This window comes from Dasypus novemcinctus, chromosome 19 (genome assembly GCF_030445035.2).
Source record: "Dasypus novemcinctus isolate mDasNov1 chromosome 19, mDasNov1.1.hap2, whole genome shotgun sequence".
In the NCBI taxonomy this organism is placed as follows: domain Eukaryota; kingdom Metazoa; phylum Chordata; class Mammalia; order Cingulata; family Dasypodidae; genus Dasypus; species Dasypus novemcinctus.
In genome coordinates this window covers 6,067,976-6,090,943 of record NC_080691.1, presented here as the reverse complement: position 1 = coordinate 6,090,943, position 22,968 = coordinate 6,067,976, and the positions used below count along the sequence as shown (strand labels likewise).

Here is a 22,968-nt window from a genome sequence, read left to right as displayed (position 1 = left end):
ATCAGTGTTTCAAAAAGGCATTAAAAAAAAGAAGTCCTACCACGAAGGCTTATCTTCAAGTACTAATTTAATGGTAAGTTATAATATTTCTTAGAAATAATATTCTTATGGTTCAGAAAAAGTTTACCGTATTTATAACTGATTTATGAGCTTTCGATTGTGATACGTACATGAATCCCTTTTTGTCTAAGGGAGGAAGGACGTGGCTTTCAGTAAGAATTCACTGAAAGATATATTGCCCTTGTGGCTGTATAGAACTAAGAAAGGGATTTGCTTCTATGGCTCTGGGTTGAGCTGGACTGCTCTCTGTATAAAAATATCCTTCATGAATTGTTGGCCACTAGTAATAAGGAATATGGCAGAATTTTAAAAACTGAGTTTGTTCTTAACAAAATCTACTGCTGAATGGTTTTGAATATATTACTTTTTAGGCATAATCTCCCCAATTTGTCTTCACTCCTTCTCTGGCTTCTAGGGTAGCAGTATTATTATAGTAAAAAAAAAATCCTATGGTGGATCTCAGTTGGGTTTCAGTTTCCTTACCTGGTCCCTGAGAATTAAAATTAAAGTCACAAAAACCCATATGACAAAACACCTTAAAATAAATGAACAAAATTGAGATGTCTCCAGACCTTTCCCATCTACACTCAGGTATGTAGTCAGCCAAAGCAGTCATGCCAACCTAGGTACAGGAGATTGGGGAGACAAGAACCCCGCTACAAAATCAGGTGCTTGAGCTGGCTCTTATTTTTCAAAAGTCCCAGATTACGGGGCAGATGTAGCTCGGTGGTTGAGTGCCTGCTTCCCACGTGCGAGGTCCTGGGTCGATCCCTAGTGCCTCAAAAACAAATGAAAAAACCAGCTCTCATGGGGAACAGATGTAGCTCGGTGGCTGGGCACCTGCTTCCCACGTGCGAGGTCCTGGGTTCAATCCCCAGTACCTCCTTAAAAAGAAAAAGTTCCAGATTGTGGAGTTCAGGTGAACCACAGGCCATACACCAACAACCAGAGGGTTTCACCCATAGGGCTAAACGGCCCTGGTTTAAACAGAGACTGAAGACACAGACTCTGTGCAGAAGGATCCTGTGGCCCTTCTGTTTCACTTTTAAAAACCAACAACAAAAATACTTCCTATGGACCAGTGACTTGGGCTGCACATGCCACACACTGGCTGAAAGTCACTGCTTGTGACCTTCCAGGTTTCCAGTCCATGAGAGAAGTGTCAGGCAGCCACTCTGGTAACAAACACTGCAGATTTGACACGTGTCTGCTGAGAAGCAGTCTCAGTGCAGGACTGTGGAGAGTGGGCTCAAGGAAAGGAAGTGGGGAATTTGCCGAGTGTAGCAGGTTCCTGGAACTGAGGGAGAAGGAACTGAGCCAGAGAGAGCAAACGCTGTCCAGTTAAAGTATATTCATGACGGCCTTGAACAACTGAGAAAGCACCACAGAGTGAACAGGAAAGCAGGATGTCCGGTCCTGGGTGGCCGGACTGGATGCAGGCCAGGACAGAGCATTAGACTGCTCCAAAACAGACTGTAAAACGTCAGAAGTGGTTTTGGAGTTGAGAGGAGGTGGAACCCTTTGAGAATTCCGTGCAGGGAGAAGTTTGTCTGTCGGTGCTACAGAAATGTGGTGATGCAGTGGAGCCTTTAGGAAGAGGGGGCGCTGGTTGTGAGCTCCTGGACAGGATGACCAAAACCACTGGGGGAGATTCCCAGCTTTGGCAGTTGAAACAAAATACCCAGGGGCAAGAGGTTGTTTTCATTCCTCTGGTGCTTCTCTAGAAAGAAGACACTCACCCTGGCTCCGATTATGCTGAAAATGAGAGCCCACCCCAATTTCAGGAGAGCCTGGGGAGGGAACTGGGGAGGAGGTGAGGGATGAGTGGTGGTTTCCAGTTGGTAATATGCCAATTTCATTGTCCGTATCACCTGGGAATGGAAGGTCAACAAACATATCATCATTGTTTGGGCAAAACCCATCGTCATTAGGATAGTTGGCTGGAACCACTTGGATGGCTGATGACTCTGCAACACCAAGATACGTGTACAAGAAGCATCTTGAGGTGTGTTCAGCTGGGGTGACTGCTTGTTCAGTGCAGAACTTCAGCCAAAACCGGAGCCCAGAGTGACAGCATCTGGCACCACTACAGAGGACCCCTGGGGCTCCATGGCAACCAGCAGGCACTGAGGGTTGAAGGAGAGTCCACATGCCCGGCACACTTCCTGGAGCTGTTTGCTGATTGTCTGTGGTGAACACGTTAGGCCCCAAAGCTGGGCCTTTGGGAATAACAGAGATGTAGAGAAAAATAACCCTAACACCAGAGATAGGCAGAACTTACATTTATTATGTCTGCAGACAGGAGCCAAGGTCGGTCTAACACCACTCAGACCTGACTCCCTGTGCTGGGGTTTCACTCTTGCTTAAATATCTAAGTTACTTGTTAGCATTTGTTCTGATTATGCATTAGCTTTTAGGTATGTGGATGAACACGCATAGCTGGTTATATAATTGTATGATTAGCATGTTCAGGAAATCACGCTTGTATGCACACTGCATAATCGAAAAATGGGTGGATGACTCCACCCCTGGGTGGGAATTTCATTATGCTAATTAAGCAAATTGAAATGAGGACAGCAAGGGGCTTCTTCTGCGCAGGTCCAGCCAACCAATTGAAGCTGGTTTTCATACTTCATTGTTTCAATAGGATACTCTCAACCACAGGAATCGGAATTTGGCACAAAGAGAGGGTTGCATCTCATTACCTTCTAATTTACATTAATTCTTTCCTTTGTATCTAGCAACAGGGAGAGAAACAAGTTATGTTTAGGTGTTTGGTCATCCTACATCCATCAACCATTCTCCAAGGAGGATACCCCAATCTTTAAGTTCTCCATGGCCAAGATGCCCAAGTTGCCCAATTACAACTCTCCAGGGTAGAGATGTCCTTTAAACAATCCTAGGCACCATTCCCATAACTTCTGCCATCCGTTTTTTTTTTTTTTTAAAGATTTATTTATTTATTTATTTTTAAAGATTTATTTTTATTTATTTAATTCCCTTCCCCTCCCCTCCCCCGGTTGTCTGTTTTCTGTGTCTTTTTGCTGCGTCTTGTTTCTTTGTCCGCTTCTGTTGTCGTCAGCGGCATGGGAAGTGTGGGTAGCGCCATTCCTCGGCAGGCTGCTCCCTCCTTCGTGCTGGGCGGCTCTCCTTATGGGTGCACTCCTTGCGCGTGGGGCTCCCCTATGCGGGGGACACCCCTGTGTGGCAGGGCACTCCTTGCGTGCATCAGCACTGCGCATGGGCCAGCTCCACACGGGTCAAGGAGGCCTGGGGTTTGAACCGCGGACCTCCCATGTGGTAGACGGACGCCCTAACCACTGGGCCAAAGTCCGTTTCCCTTATTTTTTTATTTATCCTCCCCCACCCCCAGTTGTCTGCTCTCTGTGTCCATTCGCTATATGTTCTTCTGACTGCCATCCAGTTCTATGTGCAGATACTTTACTTCTCCGTGATCTGTTTCATGAAGCAATATTTACAATGTTTATTTAATTGCCCATGGAGGTCAGTGCAGGAAGCTAAAAGCCAGTGCTGGCCATGGCACAGACAACAGCCCACGAAGAGCATGTTGTGTTTCTCGCTCACCTCACCACATGTCTCTCCCAGCTCCACCTGCTTGTCTTTGATTGGGGCCAAAGTAAAGGGAGGAGAGTACAGCTGGACTGTGCTGGGCTGCTCGGGGCTCTTGAGGGTCACCTCACATTTACCGTGTCTTTGGAGCAGAAGCCACCTGCACTGGCAGAACACTGAATGTGCCATGGACCTCAAGTGCTGAGCATAGAACACTTGTTAATCCTGCGTTGTCTGCAGCACGTCCTGGCAAGGCACAGACTGCAGATGAAAGAATTTCTCATATGCTCAGGTAAATTATCCAGCTTCTCTGGTTAGCAGCACGTCAAGCTCAAGAGCCAGTTTCCAGAAGTGAAACTCTGCAGTGCAAGTGAATGGGCCTCCATGTAAATGACAGCAGCTGGGCGGTAGGCTCTCTGGAGAGTCAGGCTGGGTGGGGATTCCCCTTCTTTCTCTTTCTGTAATGCTTTCTTATCCATCCTGCAAGGGTGAGAGGAGCTCTGCCCAGGCTCAGTTCCTCCGCCACAGCCCCTGTTCCCTTGTGTTCTGCCTGTGAACAGCCCCCGTGCTGGGGTTCTGCCCTCCATCACTACCACTGGATCCTGAGGAAGAGCTAGTGCTTATCTGGTTAATACCAGCAGCAGGGTTTAGACGAGGAGACCCGTAGCACAGAGGAGCCAGGCACGGAACTGCTGCCTGCAGGGTCCGTAGAACCACTGCTGGAGGTGGGAGTAAATGCACTGCCAGCTGGGGGAGCTGCTGATCCTGAATTTGCAGCTAAAGGCCCAGCATTCCCAGGTGTAGCCTTTCCCTGTGCTGCTGCTGCTGGGGTCTGAGCCGGCTGCTGTCGAGCTGCAGACTGGCTGCATGGGTGCCAGTGATGGCGGCAAGCTTGCACATAAAGTTTGAGTCTGGAATGATTGTCATTCTCCTCTTGCTCCAAGCCTGGCTGAACCATCCCCTCGCAAGCTCACCTGTCAGCTTCTGTGCCGTGGTCTTTCCCACGTGCATGATCCCATCTCGTAGCACTTTGCAGATGGGTTTGTGCTGCCCAAGCCTACACATCTTATTTACAGCACTCAGGTCCCTGAAGAAAGTTTTGGCCTCATTTTTGGACACCACAATATAGGCAACAACACGATGGCCCCCGTATGGGTCCCACAAGAGCCTCCCAAAATGGCCAGGAGAATGGCGAGGTGGTGGGGAAGTCCTTGTAGCCTGCCACAGGGCAGGAGAGTCTTCTGAACCATGGGTTCTGCGTCCTGCTATTGTGGAACTGCTGCCAGGTGAGCAGTCCCTGTAAATGCTGGATATTCTCCAAAGTCCTGCCTGTACGCTTCTTTTGGATGGCATCTTGGAGAAATGCCTGCAGGGACAACATCTTGGGAGGAGAGCATGCTGATGGTCAGCATGTTGCTATGGGGCCAAGAGTACACAGTGGCACTTCTGACCAGAGCTTCAACCACTTTTCCACCAGTGGGATTATCCACATACTGCATGTAAGCATTCTATCCAGTAATCATCATCTGCTCGCACCCGGTCATAACTCCAGCTTACACAAGCCACAGTCAGGCGGTTGTTACGGAAAATGTAGTCCAGGAAACAGGGAAGCCAAACGTTGGCTATGCTGATTCTGGAGGAGGAGGAGAAGGTTCATAGGTGGCTCCTGGGATTTTCGGGCTCCCTCTAGTTGAAGAAGGAAGGTAGTCTGCATCATTAATTGCCTCTCTGCTGCCTGACGAATATCAGAATTCTTCCCCAAAATAGCCAACTCATCTTCAAGGAAGAGTCCCAAATTGTAGCCAATTTTGTGATTCATAATTACACTAAACCCACAGGTGCAGCCTACAGACCCTTATTGGAAGATCTGGGATATAAAGCCCGACATCTGCCCCTTTGGTATTCATGTTGCAGACACAGATGCAGCAGCTGTCAAAGTTTCTGTCTTTATAAATATTCATCTCAGAATTTGAGAGAATCAAGGTGACAGACTTCAGACATGGGCTGCACGGTGGCTGGCTCCACAGAGTGAAGAGGTCACGCAGTTGAGGGGGAGAGGCTGGTGACCCCAGTCGGTGCTGTCATATTTAACACACCCTTGACCGCTGGCCGTGACTCTACCTCTGGCAGCTCTGGAGGTCCTGGGGGTTCATGGTGCAGGGACAGAGAAGTGAGGGGTGGCTGGAGATGGCAAGACTCCTGCCCCAAGGTTGCTGGCTGGGGCAGCACGGCGCGGTGTCACCGTGTGTTCATCGCGGGGTGTTCAGACAGGCTGATCTGCTGGGCTTCCGGCACCAGGCACATCAGTAATGTCGCCATGGCTACAACTGGCCATCACTAGTGAGAGTGGCTGCAGGTGGCAGGGGCAGTTGTGGATTCTAGGAGGAGTGACCCACGAAGGCCGTAACAGCCCGGCATCTTCAGAGGCAGCACACACTGGCTCGGCAACATCTTCAGCAGAGCAAACCTTGAGGACGCACAGCAGGCTGAAAGGTTGGAACTTTGTGCACATGTAAAAGGTCCTTTACTTCCTCTGGCTTGAGACTTCCTAACCCATCTTGCATCTTCTACTTCTGTTTTGAACTCAGAGCTGTGTTGAAGCTGTGCTGACCATAGGGCTCTCCATCGTGCCTAAGGCTGTCACAGTCTCTGAACTGATTCCATCTTTGTAATTCATCACAGGAGAAAAAGCAGGGTGCTGTTCCAAAGATGGAGGAGCAGGGGGCATCCTTGGAAGGTCTGCAGCTGTTGGTGAGGAAGGAATAGTACTTCTCCAACTTTGCCAAGAGGTCGGTCTATTTCAACCGTAGGCATCTTTGATGAGTGCACCGCAGGTGACACAGACCCAAGTTCGTCAGAATTATCAGAATTATCCAAGATGCTGTGTGAGTCATGCAGGGAAGGTGCCAAATCTGTCACCTGTGTAAGGCTGCTGGACCCAGCTCTGCCAGCAGTGTTATCCTGCTGGACGTCTGTTCTGTAGCAGAACTGAAAATAGACATGAAATTTTTCCCATCAGGCACCAGTGTGGAATGACCTGGTGTAGTGACATCCTTGGTACCAAATCCACCCTCTGACTTATTCTTTTTCAGGGATTCTTTCTTGAAAAGTAGCTTTATTTGCCAGTGGGAGACTGGGGATGTACAGTCTCAAATGAGCCTTTCCATTAGGGTTTTTTTTTTTTTTTTTTTTTCTCTCTCCTCCACCCCCCAGTTGTCTACTCTCTGTGTCCTTTTGCTGCGTGTTCTTCTGTGACCGTGTCCATCCTTATCAGCAGCACCGGGAATCTGTGTTTCTTTTTGTTGCGTCATCTTGCTGTGTTAACTCTCCGTGTGTGCGGTGCCATTCTTGGGCAGGCTGCACATTTCTTGGGCGGCTCTCCTTACAGGGCGCACTCCTTGTGCGTGGGGCTCCCCTACGTGGGTGACACCCCTGCATGGCATGGCACTCCTTGCACGTATCAGCACTGCGCATGGGCCAGCTCCACACGGGTCAAGGAGGCCCAGGGTTTGAACCGCGGACCTCCCATGTGGTAGGTGGATGCCCTATCTATTGGGCCAAGTCCGCTTCCCTCCGTTAGGGGTTTTCCTCACAGATTTTATACCAGTTGAAATAAAGAAAGTTAATTATTAGTGACATCAGAAGATGCTGGATTCTGTTAGGTTCTTAGCTGTGTCACATAAAAGAATTTAAGAACATGCCAGTTTACTTAGGCCAGTAAAAAGAGCTTATTGAGAAATGGGAGAAAAGAGAAGTACACACCCAGACGTGAATGTGGGTGACCTCCCGCAAAGAGGAGCCTCTGGGGCCGAGGGCTTGATTTTATTAAGCCGTCCTTCCCTCCTCCCCTTTCCTAGTGGTGGGTGGGCCCCGGCTGTTTGCTCTTTTGATTGGTTGCACCCTGGTAGCTCTCAGGCGACCAGTGAGGCCTGTTGGTTGGAGTTTTCCGGCACCAAGGGGAAGCCTGTTTGGATTTATCCGGGGTGTGGGGGCGGTTCCAAATGGGACCTCATGGGCAGGGTCTTGGGGGTCTTTCTGGCTTTGCTCTTGCAGTGGCCTTCCCTCGGGCTGTCCAGGCGGGGTCTTGTGACTGTGTTCTCTGCCAGGTCTCAGCTGTGACTTGTCTTCCTCCTTTCCCTAGGCTAACCTGCCTCATTAGGTGACATTTCTAAGACGGTTCTGGAAAATTAGTTTTTGCTTTCTCATTTAATCTTAAAATATGCATGGTACCTGGGGTCAGGTAATCTTGGGGTGATAAGGAGGGGGGGTGATATGGATGGGAAGGTACAGATAATGGACAAATGCAAGTAAAGATAATGAGTGAGGAAATGCATAGTTATACATTTTTGGTGAAGCTAAATCTGGTTCATGGTTAGTCTGTAGCTCTGTGTGCTTGTGATCAAGAGTCACTGAATTTTTCTAACGTTATGAGGTACAGTACAATGCCTTAATATTTAAGCTATACTTTATTTCTCTAGTACTACAGTCTTAATTTGCCACAGGGCTGCCAATGCAAAGTGCCAGAAATGGGTTGGATTTTATAATGGGAATTTTATTTTGGGTAAAAGCTTACAGTTCTGAATCCATGAAATGTCCAAATGAAGGCACCATCGGAGATGTTTCCTCCCCCAAATCAGCTGCTGTCGATCCTGGTGTCTTGCCACCTGGCCGTCAGGCGTACGGCAGGGCTCAGCTTCTCAGCCTGGTCTTGTCTCAGCTTTGAGTGGCTCTGTGGGCCCAGCCTCCTGGGGGCTTCGTGGTTAAGCTTCAGCTGACCGTGGCCCTGAATCCTCTCTCACATGGCAGGGTCAAGAACGGTGACTTCCTTTCTCTGTGTGTCTCTGTGCCTCCGTTGATATCAGACCCAGCAAGAGGTGGAGACCCAAGCTGGTGCACACCTCACTTAACGTGGTGCAGTTAGAAGGGTCTCACACCCAGCAATGGCTTAGTTAAAAAACATCATCTTTTTCTTTTTGGGATTCATAAAAGAACTTCAAACTGTCACAGTATGCTTGCAATTCCTAGTAGTAATATCATTCGTCCTGCTTGTAATGTTGATTGAAACCATGATCTGTTCCTGTGGGAAGCCAGCTGAATGAGTCAAGGACGCCCAAGGAAGGGGTCCAGCATCTTTTGCATTAGCCTGACTTTCTGTATGTTCTAATATTTTAGTTACATTATCAGTTTCATTGGACATAGAGTTACAACATTCAGTTTTTATTATAGCACATGTTCCTCCTGGTGAAGCTGTCAAGCTGTCTAAAGCCATTCAGTTTTCTAGTACTGCTATAGATATTAAAGTCATTTCAATATTTAAGAGAGAGATGCTGTTGAGGCTATCATTTAAAGCAAGTTATATAAAATTGTTCAAAGCTTTTTTTTTAAGATTTAATTTTTTATTTATTTCCCTTCCCTTCCTCCCACCCCCGCCCCAGTTGTCTGTTCTCTGTGTTTATTTGCTCGTCTTCTTTGTCCGCTTCTGTTGTTGTCAGCGGCAAGGGAATCTGTATTTCTTTTTGTTGCATCATCTTGTTGTGTCAGCTCTCCATGTGTGTGGCACCATTCCTGGCCAGGCTGAATTTTCTTTTCATGCTGGGTGGCTCTCCTTACGGGGCGCACTCCTTGTGCGTGGGGCTCCCCTATGCGGGGACACCCCTGCGTGGCACGGCACTCCTTGCGTGCATCAGCACTGCGCATGGGCCAGCTCCACATGGGTCAAGGAGGCCTGGGGCTTGAACCGCGGACCTCTCATGTGGTGGACGGATGCCCTAACCACTGGGCCAAGTCTGCTTCCCTGTTCAAAGCTTTTATGCTAACTATGGCATCCTCTGTGCATACAGATGGCAGAAATATAGCTGCTAGGTGACTGTACCCATGAAGTACTGATCTGGCCCTTCGAGCTCTTAATAAAGATAGATTTGCTCCTCTTGGTAAAGTTTTTTGAATACTTCCTTGAGCCCAGGGTAATCCTATAGTACATCTGCCTGTCCAGCCTGAGGACAGCCAGGGCCATATGTTGGTGCCACATAACCACTGAGTTCTATTTGTAGCCACCCAGCAGGCCCATTAAACCAGTCACTCTCTTGAATACTGTGGTTTGGAGACACTGCTCTGGAGGCAACCATCCCATTTTTCTGGTAGTAAAGGGTTATCTTCCTGAGAGTGGTTTCTTTGTTCCTAACAGAGAGGGGCTGTCTGGCTTAGTCTCCCGAGTGTAAATGCCCCTCTTTTTCCTCTAATAGTTAGATGTGAAGCCTTGTTGTCTAAACTATTTGCATATTGACTGACTCTTTCTATTGTCATACTACAGGAAAAAGAAATTTGATGTCCTGGGGTTTCCAAGTTAATTGGCCATTTCTTTGGATCTGCACTAGTTATGTCTGTGGCACCAAGGGTTCCTTCTGTTTTTGCATCACTTTGATCAATTGTCTTAGCTCTTTCCAGGTAGTCCCTGGAGGGGTGCTATCCATCAGGGTAACCCAGAAACACTAGATGTGGGTAACTGGCCACACACCCAACAATATGATCGATTCTCAGAATGTGCACAAAAGTGTGCCCATTGCAAAAGAAATTAGCATTTGATAATATGTCAGTTCCTTGGTCTCTACCATAGCAGGCATAGAAAACAATATAAATACTTGTTGGTAAGAGCCTGATAATTTTACACGGTAATCTATCTCTTGATTACAAGTGAAAGTTTTCCACTCTTTAGGCAATGCAAGTGTCTGTTAAAGTTTTGGATGTACTTAAAAATACTTAAGCAAAAATAAATGCTCTAATAACTCTCATTTCTTATCTGTTCTCCTGAAGATGTTTTGTTTTGTTGTTGCTGTTTGTTTTCTTGAGGTCCCAGGACGTTGGCGCCCCTGAGTTGGTTTTCTCTTTTGTTTGTTTGTTGTTGTTTTTTTTCAGGAGTCACCAAGGATCAAACCCAGGACCTCCTATGAGGGAAGCAGGTGCTCAACCACTCGAGTCACATCTGCTCCCCTGAAGATGTATTTCATTTTATTTATTTATTTTTTTAAAAAAATGTATTTATTTATTTATTTCTCTCCCCTCCTCCCCCAGTTGTTTGTTGCCTGTGTCTATTTGCTGCGTCTTCTTTGTCCGCTTCTGTTGGCAGCGGAATGGGAATCTGTTTCTCTTTGTCGCGGCATCTTGTGTCAGTTCTCCGTGTGTGCGGCGCCATTCCTGGGCAGGCTGCACTTTATTTTGCGCTGGGCGGCTCTCCTTACGGGCGCACTCCTTGCGCATGGGGCTCCCCTATGCGGGGAACACTCCTGCATGGCACGGCACTCCTTGCGCGCATCAGCATTGCACATGGGCCAGCTGCACACGGGTCAAGGAGGCCCGGGGTCTGAACTGTGGACCTCCCTTGTGGTAGGCATATGCCCTATCCATTGGGCCAAGTCTGCTTCCCTCTTAACCTTTTTTGTTCCAGTCAGGTGAAAACCATGGCCCCCTTACTAAGTCCACACTGTACTGTACATTATTTAATAAATGTGCCACACCCACACCTACATGTCCACACAAGAATCATGTTTTTTGAATTTCAATTCAAGCTCATGGACCCCTTGTTGGAGGACCCCTAGGTTGGAGGGTGCTTTTTTTATCCTACTATGGTGTATCTATGGTTTCATACCCACCAATTTGACAGAGGAGTGAGTGGTTAATAAAACCTGGGTGGCAGCAGACTTGGCCCAGTGGTTAGGGCGTCCGCCTACCACATGGGAGGTCCGCGGTTCAAACCCCAGGCCTCCTTGACCCGTGTGGAGCTGGCCCATGCGCAGTGCTGATGCACGCAAGGAGTGCCATGCCCCCCAGGGGTGTCCCTGCATAGGGGAGCCCCACGCCCAAGGAGTGCACCCCATAAGGAGAGCCGCCCAACACGAAGGAAAGTGCAGCCTGCCTAAGAATGTCGCCGCCCACATGGAGAAATGACACAAGATGACGCAGCAAAAAGAAACGCAGAATCCCGTGCCGCTGACAACAACAGAAGCAGACAAAGAAGACGCAGCAAGTAGACACACAGAACAGACAACCAGGGTGGGGGAGGGAGGGGAGAGAAATAAATAATAAATAAATCTTTAAAAAAAACAACAACAAAACAACCTCCTGGGGGCCCGGGCCCCACGCCCCCTCCAGCCCTGCCTGGAGTCCTCCCATGCATGTTGATATGATTGGTTGGTGCAGAGTGGGCACTGTTTTCTTCCCTGGTTTGTTTTCTTCCCTTGTTTTTAAAAAATTATTTATTTATTTTCCCCCTCTCCCCCATTGCTCGCACTCCCTGTCTGTTGGTCTTCTTTTTAGGAGGTACCGAACCAAACCCAGGACCTCCCATGTGGGAGGTGCCCAATTGCCTGAGCCACATCCGCTCCCTGTTTGTTGTGCCTCTCGTTGTGTTTCCTCACTGTGTCTCTTCATTGAGTCATCTTGGTGCATCAGCTTGCTGCGCCAGCCCATCGCATCAGCTCGCTGTCTTGCTCATCTTCTTTAGGAAGCACCGGGAACCAAATTGGGACCTCCCGTGTGGTAGGTGGGTGCCCAACAGCTTGAGTCATATCCGTTTCCCCCTTCCTGGCTTTCTGAAGATCACCCACAATCATGACTGACACTGTAATTATCTGGACCAGGAAGTTCACAACCAACAGACTACTTCAGCGGAAACAAATGGTCATCCATGTCCTTCACCCTGAGAAGGCAACAGTACCTAAGACAGAAATTTGGGAAAAACTAGCTGTGGCAGTTTGATATTACTTATGAGTTCCAAAAAGAGATATTGATTATGCTTGAAAACTGGTCTGTTCCTCTGGACACGATACCCTTTGATTGTATTAGATTCAGCTGGGATGTCTTTGATTAAATTATGTTACGATCAGGCTTTGATTCAACCACATCATTAAGGCATACAGGGTTGAGTCCCCGCCCCTTTGATGGGCCATAGAAGCAGAGGCTCAATCAAGAACATGGAAGTAGCTATACAGAGAAGAGCACAAAGGGAGAGAGACCGCTCCGTAGACAGGGCAGAAGCCCCAGAAAGAGAGATGAGCCTGATAGTTTGTAGCTGAAGAGAAGGGAGTAGCTGAGAAGCCCTGAGAGATGAGCCTTATGCCAGCCCACACCTTAGATTGGAAGGAGCTGGGGCCACGGAGCCGTAAGAGGAAAAAGGAAGGCTGAACTCTTGCAGGCATTGCCTGCCATTTTGCTTCAACACGTGGCAAATGACTTTCGGTGAGAAAGTACCTCTTATGGAAACTTGACTTGGACTCCTGAGGGCCTTGTGACTGTGAGCTTCTACCCCAAATAAATACCCTTTATAAAAGCCAACAGATTTCTGGTACTTTGCTTTAGCACCCCTTTTGGCTGACTAATACACTAGCCAAAATGTACAAGACCACACCTGATGTCATCTTTGTATTTGGATTCAGAACCCGCTTTGGTGGTGGCAAGACAACTGGCTTTGGCATGATTTATGATTCCTTGGATTATGCAAAGAAAAATGAACCCAAACAAAGACCTGCAAGACATGGTTTGTATAAGAAGAAAAAGACCTCAAGAAAACCAGTGAAAAGAACACAAGAACAGAATGAAGAAATTCAGGGGACTGCAGTGGTCAATGTTGGTGAGCAAAAAGTGAGCCACAGATTGATAACAGAACAAGTGAACGTTCTTCAGTGATTGTGCAGATTTTTCACCAGAGGATTAATAAAATTATAACAAATTTGAGAAACAAACAAACTTCATAGGGACCTTCCCCCTTAGATTCCAACTCGTATATTGGATGCACACTTTTACATTTCCTTGAAAAAAAAACAGAACAAAACCGGTCCCCAGGCTTAAATGACGTAAGGGAACACCTGTAGGGAAAGTGAGCCGACTTGAGGCGTGGTAGTGAATTGCCTCTAACGTGCCTCTAGTGACGGAACGCATGAAGTTCCTAACTCTTGGACTTATTCAGTCCAGGTGCGCTTGCTTTAGGAACGGTCTCCCGTATACTGTTTCGGAGCCTGCCTCTGGATGCTATCATTCCCTGCATCAAAATCACTGGGAGTACTTATCCATGCAAGATTAGTCTCCTTGACAGAGGTTAGCTGCTGTTTTCTTCAAGGGGTGATTCATCTCTGTTTTCCCAGTAGATTGTGGTCTCCAGAAGGCACGCGGTTTCCACTGTGTGTTCAGTGCTCCTGACAGTTCCTGTGAAATTTTTGATGAGACAATCCCCCCATTATCATTTTGTGTTGAAAATGGGAGTCCAATCCATGGGACTATTTCCTTCAAGAGTGCCTTAGTTACTTCTGAGGCTCACTCCTGCAGGGAAAGCCTTCTACCCATCCTGTACGTATATCTACAAAAATAGGAGATCATTATAATTTCCATATGTTTTTGGCATAACAGTCAAGTCCACCTGCCAGTGCTCCTCACCTGATGTTGTGCTTCTTGCTTGAATTCCTTTTATTGGGGACAGAGGCCCAGGTTTTGGGTTGTTTTTAGCATAATTTAAACAGTTTTGTATTATTTTATGAATGGTTCTTTGCATTTTGGGTCCTCTAATATAATTCTTCAGCCACCGATACGTGGCATCTCTTCCATAATGAGTGCTTTGATGTATGTAAGTAAGAGCTCTTTCCGTTAAGTGATCAGGAATAAGGATTACTTCATCTTTTTATAACTCCATCCTTCCTCAGGTCCTCTGTGTGGAAGAATTGATTGAGAAGTGACATCTGTTTTTTTTTAAGTCAAAGCCCCATTCATTTTCTCTCAATAGATCATGGGTAAATACTGAGAACAATTTTTAGTCTTATATCCAGTATCAGATAAAAGATATTAATGATGAGGATGGAGGATTTAATTTGGCTGCTTTTGATTTTAAATCTATTTGATTACCTTTAATAGAGTTTATTTCTCCTTTCTGACTGTAGCAATATATTATGGCAACTTCTTTAGGTAACTTTACTGATTCTAATAAGGGAAGACTATGTTTGCATGTTTAATTTCTTTTTTTTTAAACATTTATTTATTTATTCCCCCCCTCCCCACTGCTTGCTTGCTGTCTGCTGTCTATGTCCATTCACTCTGCGTTCTTCTGTGTCTGCTTGTCTCCCTTTGTTGCATCATCTTGCTGCACCACCTCTATGTAGGCACAGGCCGTCAGCTCTCCGCGGCCGTCAGCTCTCTGCGGCTGTCAGCTCTCCGTGGTGCGAGCCAACCTGCCTTCACAAGGAGGCCCTGGGAAGTGAACCTAGGACCTCCCGTATGATAGATGGGAGCCCAGTCGGTTGAGCCACATCTGCTTCCCTGTTTAATTTCTTTTTTCCCAGATGTTAAGAGTCCTTTTTCCCTCCAGATGTCTCCATGAGCATGAACTTAGAGTCTGCATAGATAGATGTCTACTCATGGTCCCTTTCCCAGATGTAAAGCCCTGGTGAGGGCAGTAACTTCTGCCCATTGTGTGGGTGTGCCTGGTGTGAGGGCCGCACTATCCAGGACTGTTAGCATAGTTATCACTGCATAACCAGCTTCTCCAACTCCCGGGTCCCTGAAGCTGCCTAATCAGTGTGCATCTCACTATGTGGATGTTCTAAGGGTTGGAATAAACTTCATTGATTATGTGTATTCAATTTTGTACACGTTCCCCTTTTTCACTTGGGAGTAAGGTAGCTGGATTAAACTAGAAGAAGTTTTTAGGGTGATGTTTGAATTATCTAGCAGAAAAGTTCGATATTTACCTAATTGTCCAGCAGTGAGCCGATATCCACCTTTCTGTTCTAACAGTGACAGTACATGATGAGGGCTATGCACAGTGGTGGGTGGTCCTAGAGTGAATTTTTTCATTTCTGTGAGAATGCCACCAGTGGCTGCTACAGCCCTTAGACACACTTGTATCCTTGGGTAGTGTTGTGTGGTTCTTTAGAAAAATAGGCTACTGGGTGTCTGGCATTTCTAATTTTTGAGTAGGCACCTCTAATCCAATTCCTTACCTTTTCATGACTAAAAAGGTCAAAATGCTTTTTTGAGTCCATAAGCCCTAGGGCTGGGGCTGTTAAAAGTTCTTTTTATTTTCTGGAAGGCATTTTTATATTCCGTAGTTCAAGACCCTGTCAAGGCTTCATGTAAGGGTTTTGCTATGGGTCCTAAATTAGGTATCCAAATTCAACGGAATCCTGCCATTCCTAAGAATTCTGAAAGCTGCCTCTTTTTAAGTGGCTTAACTCCTCAGGCTAAAGCTTCTCTTTGATCTGGCAGTAGATTTCTCTTTCCTTTAGATAATTGAAAGCCTAAATATTTTACTGAGGTTTGTGAAATTTGAGCTTTTCTCTTTGAAGAGGAAATTCAGTGTTTAGTGTTCTTATGTGATGATTTTTTGCTTCAACTGGCAATTAAGATATCATCTGCATACTGTAATAATAATACTTGTAATTTCCTAAAATCTCCTGCTAATGCTTTTCCTAATATAGTGGGAGCCTTCTTAAATCCTTGTCGAAGAACAGGCCAACAATTTTGTTGTTTATGTTAATAATGAGGTCTTCTCATTCAAAAGCAAACAGTTCCTTTTTTTTAGTAAACAATTTTTAAGATTTATTTTATCTCTCCCCGCCCCCTCACTGTTTGCACTTTCTGTGTCTGTTCGTCTTCCTTCTTTCTTTGGGAGGCCCTGGGAACTGGATGGGGGACCTCTAACATGGGAGGGAGGAACCTAATTGCTTACTCCTCCTCTGTTCCCTGCTTTGTTTTGTCTCTCATTATGTTTTTCCTCTTGTGTCTCTTGGTGCATCATCTTGTCATGTCAGCTCACCACACCAACCATCAAGCCAGCTCGCCGTCCTGCTCCTCCTCTTCAGGAGGCACTGGGAACCTCTGCTCCCTACTCTTTTGTGTCTCTCGTTATGTTTTTCTTCTTTTGTCTCTTGTTGCATCATCTTGTGTCAGCTTGCCGCACCTGCCCATCGCACCAGCTTGCTGTTGTCTTTAGGAGGCACTGGGAACCAAGCCGCAGACCTCCCATGTGGTAGGCGGGAGCCCAATTACTTCAGCCACATCTGCTTCCCGCAGAAGGTTCTTGAGATCCCAGGTCAACAGAATGCAGCAAAAGGGATCTTTCAAATCTAGGACCATGAACCAACGGAGATCTCCAGGTAATGTATGAATAAAGAGTATGGATTCGGAGCTACTGGGACAACGTCTTCTGCAATCTGGTAAGTATCTCGGAGATCTTCCACAAACTGCATTTGTTTTGGGCGCCTGACTTCCATACTGGTAATATTAGAGTGTTATATGGAGATTGAAAGGATTAATTGATATTTCAAAATTGTCTCTACTAATGGAGCAATTCCTTCTCTAGATTCTAGGTTGAGTGGGTATTTAATGTGATGTAGAGTATCTGGATTTTGGAGTCTCACTCAAATAAGTTTTACCATCTTTGCATATTTGGGTTTTCTGTTAGCCCACACCTCTTGTCTACAGCTTTCTTCTGGGGTAGGGTCATCTGCTTATCTCTCAGCAGCAGCGGTGTGGCTTGCAGCGCACAAGGGTGGCCTGGAGGTGCTTCTGTTTAATCTGGAGTAAAGGTTATCTGGGCATTTAATTTAGTTAGCAGGTATCTTCCCAGCAAGGAAACTGGACATTCTGGAACATACAGAAAAGTATGCTTTAAATTTCTGTTCCCACTTAGGCAGTCTAGCAGCTGCAAAAATGACGTATTTGTACTTTTACCAGATACTCCTGATATAGTAACTGGCTAGAAATCATATTGGGGAGCAGATGTGGCTCGAGCAGTTGAGCACCTGCTTCCCACATGGGAGGTCCTGGGTTCGGTTCCCAGTGTCCCCTAAAAACAAACCCAAAAAAACCACCAAAACACCGAACAACAAGCAAACAGATGAAAAAACCAACTCAGAGGCGCCAATGTGGCTCAGTGGTTTAGCACTGGCTTCTCACATACAAGGTCCCAGGTTCAATTCCTGGCCCCAGTACCTTAGGTTTTTTATTTAATACTGTATATGTGTTCCTGTATCAACAAGAAAGTCAACTTTCTTGTATTGTCGTCTGAAGTTCTTGGTAGGCGATTGAGAGAAGTGGTGTTTTTTTCTAGCAGAGTCCCTGGGCCCTTTCCTTTAGGTCACTGTCCAGTGCATCGTCTGGTTGAGGCATCTGGAATTTGGGTCTCTCAGCTTCCCCTGGAGTTTTCTCCTGGGGTTACTAGGGCAGTCCCTCTTCTAGTGCCTGTCGTCCTTGCAGAATATGCATTGATTGATTAAACAATCAAAGGCAGAAGTTGTTAGACAGGATTTAAAAACAAAACAAAATAAGATCCAAGTATGTGCTGTCTACAGGAAACACATTTTAGAGCCAAAGATATACATAGATTAAAAGTAAAATGATTGAAAAAGTAAAATGATTGCAAATGGCAACCATCAGAAAGCTGAAGTGCTATACTAATATCAAGCAAAATAGACTTTAAAACAAAATATATGATAAGCAAAATGTGTCTATACATACACTGTAATATTATTCAGCTGTAAAAAGAAATGATGTTTTGATACATGTGACAACATGGATGCGCCTTGAAGACATCATATTGAGTGAAATAAGCCAGAAACAAAAGGACAAATATTGTATGAACTCACTAATATGAAATAATTAGAATAAGCAAACTGAGAGTCAGAATCTAAAATATATGTTGCCAGGGGATTGGATGGGGATAAAGAGTAGGAAGTCAAAGCTTAAAATATGCAGCATTTCTATTTTGAATGATGGTAATATTTTGGTAATGGATGGTGATGATGGTAGCAGAATATTGTGACTTAGTTAATAGCACTGAAATTTATATCTGAACGTGGTTAAAAGAGGACGTTTTAGGTTGTATATATAGTAATAGAATTTTTAAAAAATCCATGAAATTGCACAATACAGTGAGCCCTAAATTAAACCATGGACAATAGTTAATAGTACAATTGTAAAAATGTTCTTTCATCATTTGTAACAAATGTCCCACACCAATGCAATGTGTTAATAATAGTGTGGGATATGGGAATTCTATATTTTATGTGTGATTGCTCTGTAAACCCACAACTTTTCTAATAATAAATAAATAAACGAAATATATTGCTAGATATATAGCAGACATTATATGATTATAAGAGGGTCAATCCAACAGGAAGGTAGAATAATTAAAATCCTATATGTACTTAACAGCAGAGCACCAAAATACATGAAGCAAAAACTGACAGAAAAGAGGGGGAATTCAAAAATACCAGTGAAGACTTCAATACCCCCTTTCAATAATGAGGGAACAACTATGCAGAAGATGAACAAAGAAACAGAAGACTTGAACAACACTATAAACAAATTAGACCTCCCAGACATTTATAAAACACTCCAGCAAACAATAGCAAACTATATATTCTTCTCCAAGTATACATGGAAGGTTCTCCAGAATAGACCAACTGCTGCATCATAAAACCTCAATAGATTTAAAAGAACTGAAATAATGCAATGTATGTTCTCTGCCCAAATGAAATTAAATAGAAATCAATAACAAAGAAATTTGGTTACCTTACAAATATGTGGAAATTACATAACACACTCCTAAATAGGTCAAAGAAGAAATCATGAGGGAATTTAAAAAAATCTTAGAGAAGAATGTAAATAATGCAGCATACCAAATCCAAATGGGTGCAGCTAAAGCAATGTATAGAGGGAATATGAGCTCTAAAAATGCCTATATTAAACCCAAAGAACAATCTCAAATCAATAACCTCTCAGTCCTACGACATGGAAAAAGAAGAGCAAACTAAACCTAAAGCCATAATAAAGGAAGAAATAATAAAGATTTGAGGGGAAAATAATGCAGTGGAAAATAGAAAAACAATAGGAAAAAATCAGTGAAAACAAAAGTTGTTTCCTAGAAATGATCAATAACATTTATAAACCTTTAGCTAGATTGACAAAAATAAAATCATCAGAGTGGCAGACTTGGCCCAGTAGTTAGGGCGTCTGTCTACCACATGGGAGGACTGCCGTTCAAACCCTGGGCCTCCTTGACCCGTGTGGAGCTGGCCCATGCACAGTGCTGATGCACGCAAGGAGTGCCGTGCCACGCAGGGTTGTCCCGCATAGGGGAGCCCCACGCTCAAGGAGTGCACCACGTAAGGAGAGCCGCCCAGCACGAAAGAAAGTGCAGCCTGCCCAGGAATGGCGCCACCCACCTGGAGAGCTGACACAACAAGATGATGCAACAAAAAGAAACACAGATTCCTGTGATGCTGACAACAACAGAAGCAGACAAAAAGAAGAACACGTGGGATGGGGTTGAATGGGACCTCACATATATATTTTTAATGTAATATTATTACAAAGTCAATAAAAAATTAAAAAAAAAAAAAAAGAAGAAGAACACGCAGCAAATGGACACAGAGAACAGACAACTGGGGCGGGGGGGGCAGGGGGGCTGGGGGAAGGGGGAAGGGGAGAGAAAAAAAAATCTAAAAAAAAAATCAAACATTCAAAGTATTAAAATGGGAAATAACCATGGGCACATTACCACTGACCTCACAGAAACAAAAGGATTATAATGGAATACTAAGAACAAAAATACTAATTTATGTTCATAAATTAAAGAATTTGAGTGAAATTGACATATTCCTACAAAGACATAAACTACTGAAACTGGCTCAAGAAGAAATAGAAAATCTAAATAGATGTACAAGAGATTTGAATTAATAATCAAAAACTACCCACAAAGAACAGTGCAGGTCTAAATTCCTTCACACGTGAATTCTACCAAAAATTTAAAGTAGAATTGACACAAATTGTTCATAATGCTTCCAAAAAAGAGAGAAGGAAACACTTTCCAACTCATTGTATGAGGCCAATATTACCCTACTAAACAAAATCAGACATCACACGAAAAAAAACTATGAACAAATAATTTAAAAATGCGAAAGCTTTGTTTTTGATATTTTACCTTCCATCACTGCAGTAAGTGTTGCCCTGTATGCAAATTGGCAAGGCAACTTCTTCTGTCTTTTCCTCGATGTCTATGTCCTTTCTTTTTCTTTTTCTTTTTTCCTAATTATTAAGCTTATCTTCACGAAAGTTTTAGATCACAGTAATTCATATATGCAGTATACAGTACTCCCACTTATCCAACATAAAACCCTTTTCCCCTCCACAGCAATAATCTTTTTACATATTCATACTATATTTACTGAAACTGATGTACAGATATTGAGACAATAGCTTTTACATTAAACTCTTAGAAGTAGTAAGTTCAACAAGGTTGTAGGATACAAGATCAATATATAAAAATCAATTATATTTCTACACTAGAAATGAACAATTCAAAAAAGAAAGCAATTCCATTTACAATAACATAATAAAATAGGAATAAATTTAGCAATTCAAAACTTATATTCTGAAAACGACATTGTTGAAAGAAATTTAAAAAGAGGTAAATATGTTCATATATCAGGAAACTTTATATGGTTAAGATGATGTTTTAATTTGCCAAAGGGCTGCTGATGCAAAGTACCAGAAATGTGTTGACTTTTTTTTTATGCCACACCTCCATGTTTTATTATTATTATCCCCCCTCCAAGATGGCTCCCTTGTCTGTCTGCTTGTTGTCTGCTCATCTTCATTAGGAGGTACCAAGACCTACCGTGTGGGAGGCGAGTGCCCAACCGCTCGAGCCACTTCCGCTCCATGCTGGTTGGGTTGTCGCTGGTTGTGTCATCTGCTGGTTGCAACATCTGCTCATTGTGGTGGTTGCAGCATCTGCTTTTTGCAGCGTCTCTTCATTGCAGCATCTGCTAGTTGCTGCATCTGCTCATTGCAGTGTCTGCTCATTGCAGAGTCTTGCTTGTCTGCTTTTTTTTTAAAAAAAAGATTAATTTTTAAATTTATTTATCTCCCCTTTCCTCCCCCCACAGTTGTCTGCTCTCTGTGTCCATTAGCTGTGTGTTCTGTCTGCTTCTATTCTTGTCAGCAGCTTGGGAATCTGTGTCTCTTTGTTGCATCATCTTGCTGCGTCAGCTCTCTGTGTGTGCAGCGGCACTCCTGGGCAGGCTGGACTTTTTTTCGCACTGGGCGGCTCTCCTTATGGGGTGTACTCCTTGTGCGTGGGGCTCCCCTACGCGGGGGACACCCCTGTGTGGCACGGCACTCCTTGCATGCATCAGCACTGTGCATGGGCCAGTTCTACGCGGGTGAAGGAGGCCCTGGGTTTGAACCGCAGACCTCCCGTGTGGTAGGCGGATGCTCTATCCATCGAGCCAAGTCCGCTTCCCTGCTTGTCTTCTTTAGGAGGCCCTGGGAACTGAACCCAGGGACCTCCCATGTGGGGGGCAGGTGCCCAGCAGCTTGAGCCACATCTGCTCCCTTGACTTTGATAAAGGGTATCTGGGGTAAAAGCTTATAGTTCCAAGGTTGTGAAACGTCCAACTCAAGGCACCATAAGAGGTACTTTCTCACCCAAGTCATTGCTGTGTGTTGAAGTAGGTTGGTGGGAAATCTCTGCCCAGCCTCTCCTCCTCTCGTAGCAGTACCATCTCCTGAAGCTTAGTGGAGGGCAGCCAGGCACAGGGCTTGTCTCTTAGTGGGCCTCTTCTCCACTTTCTTCCCTATTTCAGCTGTAAGCTGTCATGCAAATAGTTCATCTCTCCCGCAGCCTCAGCTCCTTGAGCCTCTCTTTTCTGTCACCTGGCAGCATCATATTTGGCACAGCTCTCTTGTCCGTTGCGTCTCCATTTTTTATTGGGCCCAGCAAGAGGGCAGAGACTCAACCTGAATCATGCTGCACTGAGGCAGCCCAGCTGAAAAAAGGTCTCCCATCCACGAGTGGGCCAGCCCACAAATACGGTCTTTCTCTTTTTGGGATTTGTAAAATAATTTCAAACTGTCACAAATGACAATACTTCCCAAATTCATCTACAGATTCAACACAAACCCTATCAGAATTCCAACTGGCTTTTTGTAGATTTTGTCAAACATCCTACAATTCATATAGAAATTCAATCAACTCAGAATAGCCAAAACAATCTAGTAAAAGAACAAAATTGGAGAATATGTGCTTTTCAGTTTTATACAAAGCTACAAGATTGATTAAGATAGGGTGGTACTGGCATTAATATAAACATTTAAATCAATGGCATAGAATTGAGAGTCTTAGAAAGAAACCCTTATATGTATATTTAATTGATTTTTCAAAATTATTCGGGAGAAAATTGTCTTTTCATTAAATGGTGCTGGGACAACAACAGCCACATGCAAAAGAATAAAGTTGTACCCGTACCTCATACCATATACAAAAGTTAATTCAAAATGAGTCAAAGACCTAAA

At 44.7% G+C, this 22,968-nt stretch overlaps 1 pseudogene; it reads right to left on the bottom strand.

Moving 5' to 3' along the window:
• Positions 1-1,401: 1,401 nt before the first annotated feature.
• Positions 1,402-21,380, bottom strand: LOC101425329 (mediator of RNA polymerase II transcription subunit 13-like; annotated as a pseudogene).
• Between the last annotated feature and the right edge of the window lie 1,588 nt (positions 21,381-22,968).